Source organism: Triturus cristatus, chromosome 3_2 (assembly GCF_964204655.1).
Source record: "Triturus cristatus chromosome 3_2, aTriCri1.1, whole genome shotgun sequence".
In the NCBI taxonomy this organism is placed as follows: Eukaryota; Metazoa; Chordata; class Amphibia; order Caudata; family Salamandridae; genus Triturus; species Triturus cristatus.
Window position 1 is genome coordinate 564,589,655 of NC_140584.1, and position 18,486 is coordinate 564,608,140.

Genomic DNA, 18,486 nt, shown 5'->3' on the forward strand with positions numbered 1-18,486 from the left:
ACAAAACCTAAGCAGTTTGGTTTAAAAAGACCACATTTTTTAACACAGAGCTGCGGTACAAATTTTATCAGCTAAAATAAGGAAAACACACTTAAAGGGATCACCTTAAACGTTCTCCACTCCACCCATCAACCAGGTATTGCAGTCCCTCCAGGAATGGTGCACTTCTCCACCCTGGAAAAACAATGTTGTGCAAAGAAAAAAGATAAAATAGAGTAGCGCTTCACTGGTAAACTTTGTAAAGTGGCGCTAATGTGTGTGGGGGTGAATAAAACCAATCTGGCCTGTCTGCGACCCCTCTGTAAATAAAGGATGTTCTCCTACCAGCTGTGCAAGGTAGGACACGAGCAGCGCTGGTGCTCAGCTGATGGCTGCCTTTCCTTTCCTGGCTTTAACCGCGCTGCAATCACAGCGATGGTGCTATTTCCCTGGACTTTTATTTATTAAATGCGCCACAATGACTTTCTGCTCCACCTTGTCCATGTTAATTATCCCCGTCCTTCTGTCCTTATGCACAGCCCGTCATTTGCATTAAGTCACGGTGGCGTTGCAGTGATTTTGGGCTCAATGGTTTCATTCAGTGTTACTTAGCCCCGCCCTTCCCTCCTCCACGTAGGGCAAAGTTCTGTTGTTGTGATGCAGATTGGGGTGAACAAAATCTCCCTACTTCCACGGATAGAGTAATTTCACAGTTACACGCACATACATTCACCATACACTTGGGCCCATTTCGCTAACATACACTCTAATACTCTACCAACATTGAACCTGTGGAAAGAAACCTTCATAAACTCCTAAACCCCACCCCTACACCGAGGTCGATAAGACCTAGCTATTGCAATTGTCATAATCTAAACAATCTATACATTAATAATCAAATAGAGTACTCAATAATTGACAAAAAATAATCACCAACACCGTATTTAAAATTATGATTCTTTATCTAAAATTAGTCAAAAGAAATTAATCAGAATAAATCATTTTCTCATAATTACCTATTCTAGCTAAATGTCAGAATGGGTCATCAGGACAAGTCTCTCAGTAGAAATCTCCCAAGTCACCGTCCTCACAGCATCGATCCTCACCAACGCAGGTTTGGGAAGAAAATGGCAAAGTGGCAAAACGAAATGGAATGAAACCCTCTCTAGTCTAGTATATTTATAATAATTCGGACAAAGGAAAGAAACATTTAACATTACTTCATCCGCCGAACCGCTGAGCAGAGCGAGAAGGAAAGGATGTAGCATCGCTACATTTTGAAAAATCTCCGCTCAGAAAAAGTCACAAAAATAAAAAGACAGAACGGGAACTAAATCTTAAAATGTTTCTTCTCAACTTCCACACATTTCCTCTGGTGAGCTCAGAGTTTAGAGTCTTTCTTTAAAGCTCCTTTGTTTTCCAAGGCTGCCAAGGCTGCTGTCCCAATGCATCTGGAAACATGCCCAGATCTGCTGCTGTTCTCACGGAAAGTTTTAACCAGGCAAGGACTGTGGACAGATGACTCGCGTCCATATTCAGCAAGGCCTTTTCCATCACAAATTCTCACTCGAAACCAGGCTTCAAAAGTCAGCCATCTTTTAGAAGGCCACAATAGACCATCTTAATTAAAAGAGACAAAACAACGTTACCACAGCATAGTGATTAAACAGTGTTAACCCCACTAATACCCTTATGTATATGCAATTATCTAGCTTTAGCAACACAAAAAAGCATTAATTCAAAAGCGTTTCGTGCTCAAAAATAAACAGCACTCAGCAACGTTTATTTAATAAAACATGCACATTGTCAATAGCAACACGTAAGCGTTCCCTCGTGTCGGTTTTCTCTTGTTAATACATACATATTGATTAATAAAAAACATTTACACAAAACAAATAATTAATGATTAAAATTAGTAATTTTATTTTTACCACGTTTAGACAACTGAAGCTTCAAAACCCGATGAATTTTCAACAGAAAACTCTGCTCCAGCAGTTGCACACCCCTGCCTTCTGCCTGTACATGCCATCTTGTTTATTTATCATCCTATAGGGTCAACATTACATTTTACATCACCCTCAATAAAGGAAGAAATAGGGTGCTCTGAGGTCACGGTTTACTCTAAAGTACCGAATTGGGTAGAAGGCAGAGTGCAAGTTGTGGCATTTATTGCTGGCCGTAGCTTTCTCCCCTTCTAACCTGCACACGAAGCACATTTGAAATTTATTGTTTTTACAATTCTTTTTGACAGAACATTGCTGTAAGTTATATAAGCGAACTCTCAAACAGCCAAGACCATTCTGCATTGTTGCTGGTACAATTCTTTAAACAGCACCTCAAAATCAAATATATATGAAACCCCCGCTCCAGACAGGCCAACCATTCACGTATAAACCTCTCGTACCAAGAGCAGATATCAAGAAAAATAAGGTTAATGTGTTCCTTTTTACTTCCACTATTCCTTGGGTGGGCTTACAGTGCTTAATTTGTAAAAGATGAAGTGCCGGAGCTCAAAAACGGCATTTGAGGTGCCCTGGAATTTTGCATTTTATGTGTACTGGGTGCGAGGAATCATGACTTTTCACAGTGCAGTGGAGCAGGGGGAATAAGGTGTCTCACATCTCCTCTGGCAGGGTGTACTGGGCCCTGTGCAAACTGCCCAGTGCAGGAAGTAGTGTCACGAACCAGACGGGCAGCCGGCCAGCGTGGGGTCTGGTGCTAGGCTGGAGGGGCTAGAAGGGAAAGTGGCACTTATGGGAAGCATGAGGGGGCTAGGCGCTGGAGATTACATACATTCAGGCCTTTTTCGGTGCCAGCAGGCAGCTGAGGCGCAGGTACCAGTACAGGTCTGACAGGAATTTCCTACCTGCTGCTGGTAACTGCCGGCCGACAGAGAGCCAGTAATGGGACACATGCAGCAGCTGGCACCGGGGAGAATGAAGAACCCGCTGGAGTGCCAATACTGGGGCACAGGCAGCCTCTGGCACCGGGGTGATGCTGAGTTTGCCGGAGTGAGGAGAAAAATTTATACCTCGGCCCTGTGAATTAAGTGTTGGTGCTGAGCACCGTAAACCACCGGCACAAATTAAGCACTGGGAGGGCAGTATTTTTATGGCCACTGTGTAGCCCACTTCCAGGTTTGGCAAGGACAAAAAAGGGCGATACGAGAGTAGCTTCGACTAACAAATCAATGACACCTCGCCTCTTCTGAAGTCACCCAGGTAACCAACCCCACTGAGAGCCTGCACTTTCTAGCAAAGGCGGAAAATGGGAAAAGGAGGGAGGAGAGAGGAGACATTAGGGGCTCTCTACATGGACATTGGGGAGGAGAAAACATGAGAAGTAACGAGACTAAAGCACTTAGGGGCAGATTTATGAGGCCCGTTGCGCCATCGGAACGTCACTTTTTGTGACGTTCCATGGCGCAGAAGCCTGCGTGGTATTTATCAGGCAGCACTGAGCCACTTTTTGTGGCTTAATGCTGCCTCATAAATATCAGTCCCTTTAACGCAGTGTTCTGCGTTAAAGGGGCGTGCAATGGGTGTTGCTGGGGGCGTTCCCAGCAACATCCATGGCCTTTTGACACTGCCCCAGATTTACGAGAAATCGTAAATCTGAGGCAGCGCCAAAAGCTTACGCCTCCCCAGGGGAGGCGTAAGGGAGGCGCAACGGGGAGAAATATCTTTATTTCTCCTCGTTTTTCCTTTTTCTATGTGTGCTGAATTCTGCAGCACCCATACAAAGAGGAAAAACCTCTTGTGATTATTTTTGTACAGAAAGGTTTCCCTTCCTATACAAAAATATTCATCCCCGCAACGCAGGCACCCTTGCACAGTGGTGCAGAGGTGCAGAGGTGCCTGCGTTGGCGCAGGCAGCCCATTGTGCGCCGGCGCAGGGGAAAAGGACAGGAATGCGCCGCATTTTATAGTTACGGCGCATCCCTGCCCTTTTCTTTTGCCGTAGGGAAGCGCAGCAGGAAGGCCTGCTGCGCTTCCCTACGGCAAAACCTCATAGATCTGCCCCCAAGTGAGAGAAGTGAAAGATACCCTTAGAGTGCTGGGGAACATCTTTTTTAAAAACGGAAAATTGTGTACTTTATACTTTATAGCACAATATTTTAAAGATTTTTCCCAAAGCGTAATGCTTTTTCATTTTTCCCCCACCTGCGTTGCCCTTAGGGTTCCGTCTTCAAGCCGGCAGCAGACACGGGCGAGGTCAGATAGCAATCAGTGAAGTGCAGACTGCAGGCAGCTGTGGTGGAGGTGAGATAGAATTTCCAGAGCCTCAGGGGTGCAACAGTTGAGAAGGGCAGAGGGCTGGTGGCCTCTGTGACGTCACCTTTATGCTGTGACTATCGATTGGTCACAGGTAACTAGAGAGGCAGTCACAGCCAGGTCAAGTGCAGGGCCATTAGTTCTATCTTTTGCGCGCTAATGGCCTGCCTAATGGCAATTTCAGAAGGAAGAGGGGAAATTCTTTTGTCCCCTCGTCCCCCCACCCTTGTCCCCTGTGTCCCCCAACTCCAAAATCTGGGGGGGATATGTCCCCCACGTCCCCCACAGTTCCTACGCCCATGCTAAAAATGTATTGTCACACATCCCTCGAAGAACAAACACTATGTGAAACAAAAGAACTTGTGGAATCTGAATAATCACTGATAACAATTTTTTTTAATAATAAACGGAAATCTCTTAATATCAGAAACAAAAAAGTAAATGCGGTAGTTCTCAAATGAGGCACAATATAAGGTGAACACCTCTACAAACTTTTAAGGGAATCCGAAAACAATTTGTAATTCTAGAGCAAACCACAGCCCTGGATTAATTACGAGCATTTGGGTAAATTACTTATGATTAGCCGATGCCATTGGAATCACAGTGAAATAAAGACATATTTGCAGATACTGACACATTGGAAATCAAGTGGTATAGAGTAGAGTTCATACTAAGTAAAAGGCTCAAATACAGCACATATAAGCTAAGAAAAATGTTGGTAAAAATGCATATTGATCACACAAAGTGGGCACTTACTTACCGCAAAAGCAGACTATCTCATTACACCATGATATGTTCCCAAATAACTTTTGAAATATGTGTGCAGGTGACACAGTACAAAGGCTTTTCTATAGCATTTCAGGAAAGAATACAGACATTATCCAGGAAAATAGAAATTCTGCATGTAAGTTAAATAGTTCTCCTTCCCAAACTCACAACAACAGATTGCCAAAAGGACAAGCACATAATATAATGAAACAAATGTAGCATCAAAGTGAATAACACAACTTACCTGTCCCACAAGGGAGGGACATCGAACAGGGCCTGAGACCTAACTCTATTTAATGTATACATGAATGACCTACCTATTGCCCTGGAGAAGACATGAGGACAAGGTCTGTTTCTCGATGAAACAAAGATAAACTGCTTCCTAACCTGATAATAACCTAGTACTCTATCATTGACGAGGGACTAAAACAAAGCATAGACATGTTAAAACGTTTTTGCAGTATGTAATCACTAAAAATAAAAAAATAAACCATAAATACATTTCCGATAAAGGGAGAAAATAGCTGCGAGAAGCATATTTTTAATTTCAAATACAAACTCCTAGAAGATGCAATGAACTACACCCACCTCAGAGTAATTTGTAGTTAACGAGGAAACTATACACAACCCATAAGAGCCCTAAAACAAAAGCAAAGTTTTAGACTATAAAATATATGTTGTTCAACATGAACTTTTGGACAAACTATGATAAGCACTATTTGACTACGTAATAATCCAATTATCTTATAAGGAGGTTAAGTCCTGGTGCATACTGTCGACCAATGACTTGCTCTGCGGTACACCACTGCCACTAATAAGATTAATTTATTATTTTGTCAAAACATTTCTAAAGCCCCCAGAAATGACTCACATCGCATGCAGTTCAGACACTGGCAAATGATAAAACCATGATCTCTCAAAAGGTGAATACAAACTAACCCTGGGCAGAGTTGTCGCAGTGCCACTACGTGGAGTTCCACGGAGTTATGGGAAAAATCAGTGGAACCGGAACCCACGTCCTGGGGCCATCCGAGGTTCTGTGTGCCCGGGACGGGGCTCACTCATGCCCTGGCAGGCTCCCAGATCCCCCCGGCCTGGCTGGGTTGAGAAGCAGGGACCGGACCCGCGGCCTGGGTTTCGGGCAGGGCCTGAGGTGTGGGAGCCCCCGTCCTGAGGCCTGCCAAGGGTCAGTCGGCCCGTGACAGGGGTTCCTGGTACCCGGGGAGGCTCCCCCCTTCCCGGCCTGGCTGGGTTCAGAATCAGGGACCTGTCCTGGGGCCTGGGCTCTGGCGGACCCTGGGGTGCGGGAGCCCACGTCCTGTGGCCAGCCAAGGGTCTGGGGGTCCATCGGGCCAATGCAGGCCTTCCCGCTTCGCCTGCGTGTCAAGGTGCCTGTGGGCCCCGGGTCAGAGTTCCGTCACCCCTCCCCCTTGCAGCCCCATGCCCGAGACCCAGCTAAGGGCTCTGATGAGCCCCCGGGAAGCAGAGCCCCTGAGCCCTGCAAAGGGCAAGCAGGAGCCCTCCCGCGAAGGCTCGGGCAGGCAGATTGGCGTCCTTCAGTCCTGGCCATCTGGTCGCGCCTTCCCCTCAGCCATCTGGTCGCGTGCAATGCTTTCCAATGGGGCGACCAGATGGACGGGCTGGCCTGGATGTCCCGATGTGGGCTCGCCCACCTTCACGATCCCAGCCAGGGCTCCAGGAGGTCGAGTGCGTCCGTGCTCTGGGTCCCCTCCATTACTCGGTGCGCACGGGGTACCAGAAAGAAGGGTAGCATTCCTCTGGAATACTAGGGACAGGGTATACCGGAACCACCCCCGGGCTGGCGGTTCTCAGCCAGGGACAAGTTGGGCTAGGCCCGGACAACACCTTCCCACTTCCCAAGGCTCCCTCCTCAGGCCTGCCGCGTGGCAAAGTGCCTGGGACGGACTCCATCGGTCCTGGGCAGTCCTCCGCTGGGTATCCGGGCCCGAGAGCTCTGGCCGGGTGCTCCCACCCATGCCCTGGGCCCAGGTGGGCATTCCCCAGCTTGGCTGGGTTCAGGTGCCCTCCAGCTAGGTGCTCCCACCCTGGGCTCTGTCCCACGCCCTGGGCCCGAGCGGGTCTTCCCCAGCTTGGCTGGGTTCAGGAGGAATAGGCTGGGGCCCTTGGCGGCCAAATGCAGGCCCGTGGAGGCCTCCCCTGCGCAGCCCGGCCTGGGACAGCCGGGCGGGCCCAGGGATGGGTTAAGCTCCGCCATTGGCCCGGGTCGGGGGACCTCCGGGGACCCCCATTCTCAGCCCCGGGCCTGAGGCCCAGCTGGGGTCTCCGGGCCCCCCAGTACGCAGAGCCCACGAGCCCTGCATGGGCAGGCAGGAGCCCTCCAGTGAAGGTTTGGGTGGGCAGATTGGCATCCTTCTGGCCCGGCCATCTGGTCGCGCCTTTCCCCTCGACCATCTGGTCGCTTTCCAATGGGGCGACCAGATGGCCGGGCCGGCCTGGAACTCCCAATGAGGGCTCGCCCGACTCACCAAACGCTCAAAATGCCAAGGACATTTTAGGAAAGTTTGACATGACTAAGAGCGAACCACACTTCCATAATATGTGCACTGCAAAGCAGGGAACCAGTGTCCTTTTTTGTAAATCCGTTTTTGTTATAGATCTGTTTATTGGTTTTCATTACTGTCAGAACATTGGCACGTGAGATCGATACACTTTCCAGGCCAGCGCTGAATAAGAAAGAAACAAACACACATATGATGTCTCTGACCTTATCTTATCTGTCAACCAAGGGATAGAACCAACAGGGTCATCAACAACTGGGGGGATAAAGTAGGGGCTGAAGGGAGGGAGAAGGCCCTTAAGTTCACAATATTATATTGGGGTTTGGGGTGGCAGCCTGATTTGGAGGTTGAAGCCCCCAATAGCAAGCTGTGAGTGGGGAATGAGGGGAAGCCTCTTCTGTGTTGTTTGACTAGGGTGGTGGATTTTGAACTGGGGAGGGTGTTCCCCAATCGTCACCACTCCACTCTGGTTTCAGTGAAGGCCTGTATTTCCCACCCTCCCTTTCCTGGTTCCAGTGAGAGACAGGGTTGGTAGGGTGTTCGTCCCCTTAGTGTCAATCAAATAGCTGTATCGCTCATAATTGCTGGTGTATGAGGCAGCGGTATTCTAGCCCTGCCATGTGATCTAAGAGTGGCTGCCACGTGCAGGCAAATTTGTGGTCTGAGTATGTTAGTGTGCGTGTAATCTTTTCTATGGTAAGCACTTGCCACATTTTGTTAAACCAGAGTGCCTCAGATGTGTCCGTCTTCTTTTTCCTGCATTAATTAGCACATCCATCATGTGTCGTATTATTGCCTTGTTGGCACCGGTCATCCATTTCAAGTCAGAAAGCATTATTCAGAGGAGAGCAGTGACTGGTGGTGCTGGGATAAGATACCCTAAGGTGTCTTCAATATGGCCAAGTATCTCCTTCTGCAATGTATGTAAGAGTGCGCAGTCCCATCAAATGTGTAGAAAGGTACCCGCTACCAGCCCGCATCTCCAGTTTGAAGCCAATTTCGAGGGGAACATTTTATGAAGACGGATAGGTGTAAGATACCATTGGAATGTGATGTTAAGGGCTGATTCTCCTTGGACGATACTTTGTAATGATTTAGGTATATCGTTCCAAAGCACATCCCAGTCCTTCTCCTCAATGGCTTTGTGCAGGTCTTTTTCCCAGCAGACTTGATAATGGTGTGGAGTTAGAGGTTTTGATTGAACCCTGTAGCACCTTCTAGGTTATAGAGATGAACCCTTTTGCGCCTATGCAAGTATGTATTAGGCATTTAAAGGGTGTCAGTTTATGTACCGCTGCCCGGGGTATAGGGCCGAGTGTTGAAGCTGACAGTATTCATGTCTAGAGCTTTCCACGATGTGAAATTCTCATTTCCACTGCTCAAACCACTTAATGGTCCTGTAGCTTCCTACTACGGGTGTCAGGCCAGCTCCCAGTTAGTGAAGGACTGAGGGTCTATGGCTGGGGTGAAGTGAGGGTTCGGGTGATCGGAGTGGTCGGGATGGAGAGGTTGTGAGGTCTTTTTTTAGTGGCCAGAAAGTCCCATATGTCAAGGACCATTCCCCCGGGAGTGGCTGCATAAGCACTTTTTGGACCGGCTGAGCGGGAGAGCCACGCCAGATCACAAAGGGGGCAAAATTGCAACAGCCTGGTCCATATCAAATCAGTGCCTCTCGCTCTGTCAATGTCCACTGGGAGATGTACCTCAGGTAGGTGGCCCAGTAGTATTCCAGGAGATTCGAACATGCTAGGCCCCCTTTGTCTCTGGGGAGTTTGATGAGATTGGTCGATATAAGCTGCTGTTTGCCATTCCAAACGAAGGCTCTTATTTTCGTTTGTTGACTGGTAATGTCTGTAGCAGGGATGGGAGTCATGAGTGACTGGGAGAGATACAATAGTCACAGTAGGATTTTGATTTCAATGACATTAATCCTGTCCAGTCATGGTAAATTTAGGGATCCCCTCAAATATTTCAGAATTTATTTGCAGCAGGGGGCCAAGCTTATTCGGGTCTAAACACCCTTGAAGATGCTGATCTTGAGGCCTAGATAGTGTATCAATGCTGAGGCCCATTGGAACGGTGCTTGCACTTTGAGAGCTGGTACATTTAATGGGGTGAGCATAAGAGAAAGCATGCATGGTTTATATTGATTTATTTTGAATCTCAATGCATTATCAAAAAAGGTCCAGGGTGGTCATTGATGCTGGCAGGTAATCTGGTGCATTCCTAAAGGTAAGAATATCTTCTGCCAACAGAATGATTTTTTGCTCTATGCCCCCGAACGGGATTCAAGTGATGTCACAGTTCTGTCTTAGAGTCATTGCTAGGGGCTCCACCACCAGGGAAAACAGGGGAGGGGGGGAGAGGTCATCCCTGTCTCGTCCCTTTAGTGAGTCTAATCGGGGCTGTCCTTTGCCCGTTAACTCAGATAGCTGCTTTTGGGGAAGCATATGCTCCTGTAATTTTCTTTCATCTTACATCCCATCTGTATTTTTGTGAGAACTGCTTTAAGTAAGGCCCAACTAATTCAGTTGAATGCCATTCTCAACGTCTAGGGAGACCAAATGGGCAGGGATGTTATGTTTGCGTACTTTCTCTATGATATGGGTGAGGTGCCAGATGTTATGTGCTCCCTGTCTGTTTTGAATGAAGGTCACTTGATACAGGTCAATTAATCCTGGAAGTAGGTGGCCAAGGTGCAATGCCAAGATTTTGGTGTACAGTTTTGCACCTGTGTTTGAAAGAGCAATTGGGTGTTAAGACATGCACGGCGCTGGGTCTTTCTCAGGTTTGGGAATTAGAACCATCACTCCATCACATGTGGTAGGTGATAGGCTGGTGCTTTGCATAAAGGAATTGAAGAACACTGCCAAATGCTGCATTGGATCAGAAAGAAAGGTCTTATAAAAGACTGATGGGAAGCCATCAGGGCCTGGGGATTTTCAGTTTGGGAGTAGTCCAGGCACCTGATGCATTTCTGTCTCTTAATAGGGGCTTCCAGACTCTCCTAATGGAGATGATCAATTGGGGGCCAGTCACAGGTTTCAAGGTATGCATGAATCTCTACCGGCTGTTCGGGACCATGTTCATATAAAGTTTGGTAAAAGGTGTGGAAGGCCTCCCTCTTCCTCACCTCTCCTTTCATGTGGGTGACATCTGGGTGACTGGTCTGTGGGATAGGTGTCTGAACCCTTGTAGTCGGATCCTACGAGCGAGGAGGGAGCCCACTTTTCCTCCCCTGCCATAGAACTTCTGAACCATGGCCAGGAGTGGTCATTCTGCGTGGTTGGGCCTATGTGATTTAAATTGGACCCAAAGAATAGCAAGTTTGTGTTTGGAGGTTCTGGAGAGAGTTTTCTTGTTTGCCCTTTCAAGCTCGTTGATCTCTGGCATAAGGGTGCTTTCAACAATGCACGCCTCTCTAGGTTTGTTGCTCTCTGAAGTGACCAGGCCCCCTTAATTGTGGCTGTGAAAGTGTCCCAAAACATGTGTGGGGACACATCCTGCTAGTAAAAATCCTGAAGGAATCTATGATTGCTGTGCTTAGGGAGTGCATATTGACTGGTTCTCTCAGAGTTTGGGAGTTAAGGCGCCATCATGGTGGACCATTCCTGGAGGCTAAGCTGTCCTTCCATGTGAGAGCTAGATGTGCATGGATATGTCTTCAAGGGCTTGGAGCAGTAACTGTGTAATTAGGACTTAATTAATTCCAGAATAGATGGAATGAACGTAAGAATAGGAGGAACAGTCCTACCCTTCTGGGTATAGGTGGTGCCGTCTGTCAATCCCAGCTCTGTGATCTCTTATTTGAGCACAGAATCACATCAGTGCCCTGATATACATTAGATTTTTGTTCGCATTCGGGGTCCCTGGCTAAGTTGAAGTCCCCCTTCGCTATGATATGCCTAGGAGCAGACATGAGTTGATGTGTGCCATATTGGGGGCGTGAATGTTCATGAGGGTGATTGATGTAATTCCCATGGTAAGATGAGTTTAATGTAACTGCCTTCTGTATCTCTGGTAATGGATGTAGGAGCCCTACCCAGGTGTCCTTTGCATAGTATAGCTACTTCCACTGTCTTGAAGAGGGTGAGGCCCATTATTGGTGGGGATACTCAGAGTGGCACATTTGTTTATGGTCCTTCTAGAGTAGATGAGTTTCCTGCAAAAAGGGTATGTATGCGTCTTGTAGAAGGAGTTATTGCCAAATCTGGTGCTGCGTAAAACGTAATCACCTGACATTGAGGGAGAGGAGTTTCAGAGTGGATGGGATCCTGCTTGGAGAGAGAAATCCCCTGCAGGTGTTGCATTAGTCTGCATGCCTATTTAGTGCCCCTGTATTGGGTTGGACCTGTGGGAGTAAGGGCAATATTAGGAGAGGAGGAGGGCAATATCAACAGTCTTGAGCAAAAGTGAACCAACAGGGTTAGTCTCTTGTGAGAGTGACTATCGTGATAGATGCCCATCCTTGGTGTGACCCTCGAATTTGTGGCCTCTTTGTCCATGAGTTCTCACTATAGGGATTAACTAGTGAGGGAAGTTCACATTGTTGAAAGAGGAAACTGAGCTGGTGTCTGTCCTTAGGCACAGTGCGCTGTGCGTCCCTCTGGCCATTGATCTAGCCCTTTCCTTGGAGGGACTTGAATGCCAATTCGACCATGTTTCTTGGGGCTACTAGCCCTCTGTTCATCCAGAGGGATCAGTGACATCTCTTGTTTCAGTTTGAGAAGATGGGAAATAATGTCTGCTGTGGCATCTTCTGCATTTAATCTTTGGGATATCACTGTCTAGTGCTCCGTCTTACCGTATGCTACTTCGGGAACTAAAGTAATCTCGTCTGCTGTTGGTCTCCCTGTGGAGGGGCTGTGGTAGTCCAAAAACTGACCAGGCATCTGGCTGGGATCTTATAGTTCAACACTTCCCCGCCCACTGGCTGAAAGGGTGACGTCATTGAAATTTGACCTACTTATTTTTAAGGAAATCCATCATAGGGCAGAAATCTTTTCCTTCCCCTTGGCCTTCTGTATTATCTCTCCTTTTTCATCGAAGTAAGGCACTCATGTTAGAATGTCCGGGGCAATGTATTTTCTGCTGTAGCTAGAGAGGACTCTGTGTGCTCTTGATGGAGCGGGTAAAATGTTTTCTTTTTATACCCAATCCATTTATATAAGTTTATATTAAAATGAATAATAATTAAATCTAATAACTAATTGAATGACGTGATGGTACTAAACCAACCTTATTAACCAAGGGAATACACGTGGGAATGCATTTGCATGGCTAAAATAATAAGTGAACTAAGTTTGTACGCATATTAAAACGATAAGGGTTGCTTAGGCAGTGTTAATGTGATTTGCGCTTAAATAAACCAGCATTAACGGCTTTAAATGTTGCATATGGCTAGATAATCATTTCCATGTATTAATTACGATTTTGTGTTTCTTTGCTTAAAGTTGACTATTCTGGCCTACCAAAAGATGGCCGCCGACTGAATCCTAACTAAAGTACATGACTTCATCAGCCGAACAATGGAGAAAGGCGCCTGTACTGACTTCGTCCGTGTCCTCTCCATGACCTGTCAGACCATGCCCATGAAGACTACCCTGGGCGAGGTGCCAATGTCCCTGAACGTGAAGCAATTGTTGCCAATGGGGAAAATAAACTATCGACATCCACCTATTTCCAACAGACTGATACATTTCTGACCTGGGAACAGCCTTTCCCATACGCCTAAAGTAGATCTTCGTCCACATGAGAAAATCTGAAAATGTTACCTAAAGTATTGAAATGCATTTGAATTCAGCCAATCAGTGGCCTGGGAATAAAGAAAATGTTACTGTTATATGTAAATTTTAGTATAAATATTAGTAGTCTAGAGAGGGAAATTACCCTAGCTGATCGATGCTACTCTATGCGACACTCCATGCTGCTCTTCGCTAGAGATCCTTATGCTGATGGAAGAGGACGGAACTTTAGGACTCTGATGAACTTTCTGAGGACCAATTCTGACTTAGAAAATGACAATTAGCCAGAATAGGTAAATATGACAAAAGATAATATTGCATTATTAGGATTTAACCTGCATTTTAATTAGATAAAGAAAATCATTATTTGAAGAACTGTGTTGGGTGATTATTTCTTTGAAATGTTTTATTGAGTAAATTAAGAGTTAAGTGCTTCATCAAATTCACTATCAACTAAATGATCCAATTGACCTCCGGATGGAGGAATTGTTCGGGTAATTCAGTAGATGTGGTTTCCTCTATCCAAATAAAGAACTGTAGTTCGGAATTTGAGATCCCTCTGTAGGCACGGATAGTTTGAGAGAATGAATGTTGGTGTTATGGGCCCCACCAGCGTGTGATGTGTGTATGTGTGTGTGACCGAGAAATTATTCCGTCAGTGGAAGCAGGGGAAGATTTTGTGTTCTGAACTGCACCAGTATTTCTGGTAGCTAGAGATGGTTTTTATTGTTTTGATTTGATGATTTTGGCATGTATATAGCTTATCGATTATTGATTGGTATTGATAAATGTACTAACACTATATGTTGAAGTCGTATTGAGTTTTATGTTGTCTGTACGGCTTCTGGGAGGTAGGAAGTCGGGAATTGATGACAGTTCCGTAGTAGAGCAGAGGTAAGTGCTGCTCTCGGGAAAGACGGGTTTGTGGTTGCCCGTAGGTACACGGGAGAAACGTGTGACAATTGAAGTTGCACGGCGCAGTGTCTGGGTTCGATTCGGTAGCATCACCGAGTGTTGCCATTAGTGATATTCTCTTTGTGAGAAAGGTGTGAATGATAGCAAAGGGTTACCTGTGAAATTTTGGTCTTAGGTACCAGGAAACCAATTGGCATACCGATAACGCTTATCACTGAAAAGGTAGCAGGTATTCTCTAAGCTTGTTAGAAGGACAAAGTAGAGGTAAGCGCTGCTTTGTTAACATATGTTATAATTCTGTAGTAGGACAGACTGTTCGCTGTTCTCGGAAAAGACAGGATTCTGTGTGAATGAACTACATTTTCTTGCGTGAAAGTGCGTGAATGAAATAGCATTTGGGTTAATTGCGGAACTCTGGTTTTATTTCTCAGGAGCATTGCGTTTCCAACTATGTGTCTTAATTCCGGAGAGAACAGTTAATTGATGCTTGATAGAAGGGTGAAGTAGAGGGATGCGCTACTTTGCCAACGGATGTAATAATTCTGTAGTAGGGCAGAGGTAAGTGCTGCTCTCGGGAAAACAGGATTCTCGTGGGAAAGGTCTTTTGCTATTCTGTGGTTAGCGGAGCAGACAATGGAGATGTTTGTACGTTGTAACTAACAAGTATTGTAAAAATTGAAACAAAGTCTACCGAGTAGTTTTGTTAAGGAGGGGTAGACTGGAGACAGGAGTCAGGAGCAGGAGCTGCTGCAGCGACTGCTGACGTCAGGAGGACCGCGCTGGGATTGGACAGCTAGTCAGTGACGTAGACGCTCAAGGATTGGTGAGTTAGTGTAAGTCGCGCAGGGATTGGAGGTTGTGACAGAGACGTAGATGCTCCAGGATTGGTGCTTTAGTGTGAGTCGCGCAAGGATTGGAAATTGTGACAGTGACGTAGACACGCTAGGATTGGTGCGTGGGTAAGAATCGCGTTGCTATTGGATTAAAGATCGTACAGTTGCAGTAAAGACTAAAGGGTTCACGAAGGAAAGGAAGATGTATTATCATTCACCCGAGAAAAAGAAAAAATCTATGTTCAGTAAATTAAGAAATTGGTTTGTGAAAGACAAAGAGATTGTGACTAGGGAAGGACAGCTACTTCCCCCAGCAAAGACCCCCGCATCCTTCATGGTTGCGAAATATGGGTACCATACTTGCATTTGGTTAGACAATTGGGCAAAGTATACACAAGAAGATGGAGTTTTAGCGTTTCCAGAGGGTGGTTCCTTTAATTTGACAATATTAAGGAACTTACGGGAGAGGATGATGAGCTTAGATCCGCGACCTAGGCCTACGCAGTTTGAGGCGTTAACAGAGTGGGAAGATGAGATGCATGAGCGCGAAAAACAGAGAAATGGCAGTAGGTACCGATACATGTTCGGACGGCCAAATGATCGCGAAATTCACTGTGACCGAATGAGAAGGTGGTGAGACGCAAGTATGACTGAAGGATTGTTTCCAGTGAGAACTGTAGGGGAAAGTGAGGGAAGGAAATGCCTAGAAAAGAAAAAACATGTAGAATCCCGGAGGTATGGGGCAAACGAAACTGATGACGATGTCCTAGATGATATGTTTTTCAAAAGCCCACCTCCGTACAGGCAGGAATCAGAAACGCCAACTGCAGATACCCCAGTGAGGGAGACTCTGAGAATCATTAAAACAGAAGATGTGACTCCGGAGGTAAAGAGAAGAAATTCTCTTAGGAAACGGGGAAAGGAAAATGAGGTAGAGAGTGAAAATTCTAGGGAATTAGCAAAAACCACATTAGAGCTGACAGAGAAAATAAGAGAATTGACGAAAAATCTAGAAGCAGTTACTGTCCCTGTGACCATAGGTCCAGGTATGCCTAGTTTTGAGAAGCAGAAAGACAGTGAGCACGGACTAACAGTCCCGTATGTGAACAATAGACAGGCAGAACAGCCTCTGATGAGAGCAAAAGAGAATTCCTGGGGACATACTATGAGTAAAGGTGAATTACATGTGTCAAAGAACCCATTTTATTGTCCTGATACTGCAGAGAGAAGCAGAATGGTAGGAGGATCAATATTAGAACCACAGAGACTGACGGAACCAGGGAATGTAGAAAAATCAGTGGGTATAACTACCGAAGAATTAAACGATTGGCTGAAGGGCTTGCAGGATAAAGAAAAAGAATCTCATACCATTGATGTGGCAAAATTACGGATGGTGTTAGAAGAATTAATAGTAGGGATGAGGTTCTGGACTTTTAAGAGTCCAGAGGTGTCAGGGAAACAACACCCAAAGACCCCTGAGTTCCTCCTGTCTCGGTGCACAAATAAACAGAGACACGGGCTTCTCGATGGTGGCGTCAAAGACCAAGGTTTATTTACTGCAGGGACACAGAAGTCATAGGAACCACACAGAGGCAGAATCTACGAGACTGTTCGAATTGCATTAAGTGGGTTGTTCCTTAAATACACGGAAAATGTCTTTAGGCAACATTACACGAATATTTCTCATGCCCAACCCGGTATCCCAAATAAACAGTAAATAGACATCAAACAATAATTAGTCGTAGGTTTTCGGTATTCGATCAGGTCCCCTTGTCAGTTTTCTATTCTTTACCCGATCCTCCCCATCATAAAAATCGTAACCTCCCCATTGTAAAAGTCCAGAAGGAGAGGAGCAGAGCCAGGTGCAAAGGATTGAAAAGTAGGATAAGAGGTGTTTATGGATCATAAACGGGCATGGCTACCGTCTTCGGCCTTTCAGTCAGGACAACGGACACGAGAACCAGTATAACAAGACTGGCCTCAGGCAAGGGAGGCAGCTTGATTCTGCCTAGTCATGCAGCGTCAGCCTTTCTCGGGGCTCGAGCTTACGTGTCCCTAACAAGGTGACTCTGTCGGGGTCATTGCCCATTCATTGACTATGTGAGGGCAAGAAACAAAATGGATGCCGTAACTAAAATGGATGCCATGACTTTACAACAGAATGCCCTATTTCTCAGTGAATTCATGCTAGTTGCGTAGCGAAAACACTGTCATGTATGTAATGGATCATTTGCGGTTCATTGGTACCAAAATCATGTCAGTACTACGATACCGATTTCACGGGTTCGGATCGCTACAGAACCTCAGACCGTCCTTTTGCCCTTACATAGGCAATAACTTACTCTATGTCGGAGTCCATTTCTATGTTCATCAGGTCACTGATATGTTGTTGAAGCATTACTCTATCCCGTGGCGTATCTCTAAAAACAGGTGGTCTTCTTACGCATGTTGAAACACAAAGGCTACATAAGGCAGGACCACACTGAACAATGAGACAGCACGAAAATAAAAATACCAACGCAACACCAGTGACTATCAGAACCTTCCATCCCCACGCAGACAACAGGCTCCAGAACCATCCCATTAATGACCAGTCACCTTCCTCTACATGAATAGAGTCAGAGATTTTGTGTAACTTAGAGATGGCCTTGTATACCGTTGGCGCATTATCTGGGATAAAAACACAACAACTCGATTGGATCATTTTACATACTCCACCTCGATCTGCAAGTAACACATCAAGAACCATACGGTTCTGTAACATCATGAGGCGATCCGCTTGAAGCTCAGCTGTCAGGTTACTAAGGGCACCCGCAGTTTCGGTGATAGTGGATTCAACTACCCGTGTTAGTTGACGTAAGTTTCTACTGTTAACCATAGGCCCCCAGAACGGAAGGAAACCTTTGAAGAAGTCTCCTGCTTCTTGGCCAGCAGTATCTTCTTTACTGAAAACACCTCTCACAACTCTAGTTTTGTGATAGTCCGGTGCAGCAGTGTATGTCGGAGGTAGCAGTTGAGCGATATAACATGAGCCTGAGAAGTCAGCAGGCAGCCATGTGTATGCTCTGTCTTGGCAAACAAAATAGGTACCCTTAGCAGCTAAGAATGCAGGGGAAGACTGTGACGGGAAAACATATGTTTCGATACAGTCACTCTTTCCTAGTCGAGCTTTCGGATTCCTCCCATTTCCTTGCAAACAGACCTGACCTTGGTGGGGTACGACCCAGATCGGAGTCGAGCTTCTACGTTTGTTCTCACCCAGAGTAATGCCATATTCCGTAACATTCCAACCCATGTAAACTCGCAATTCATCCTTGGGAATGAACGGAGTGTTATTGACATCTCTAACCATGTCAGTGATTCCTTTTACCAAGGCTCTATTAGCAGAGTTATACCGAGTGGAACGCGGAGGTCGTGGAGGATAGGTCTCTAG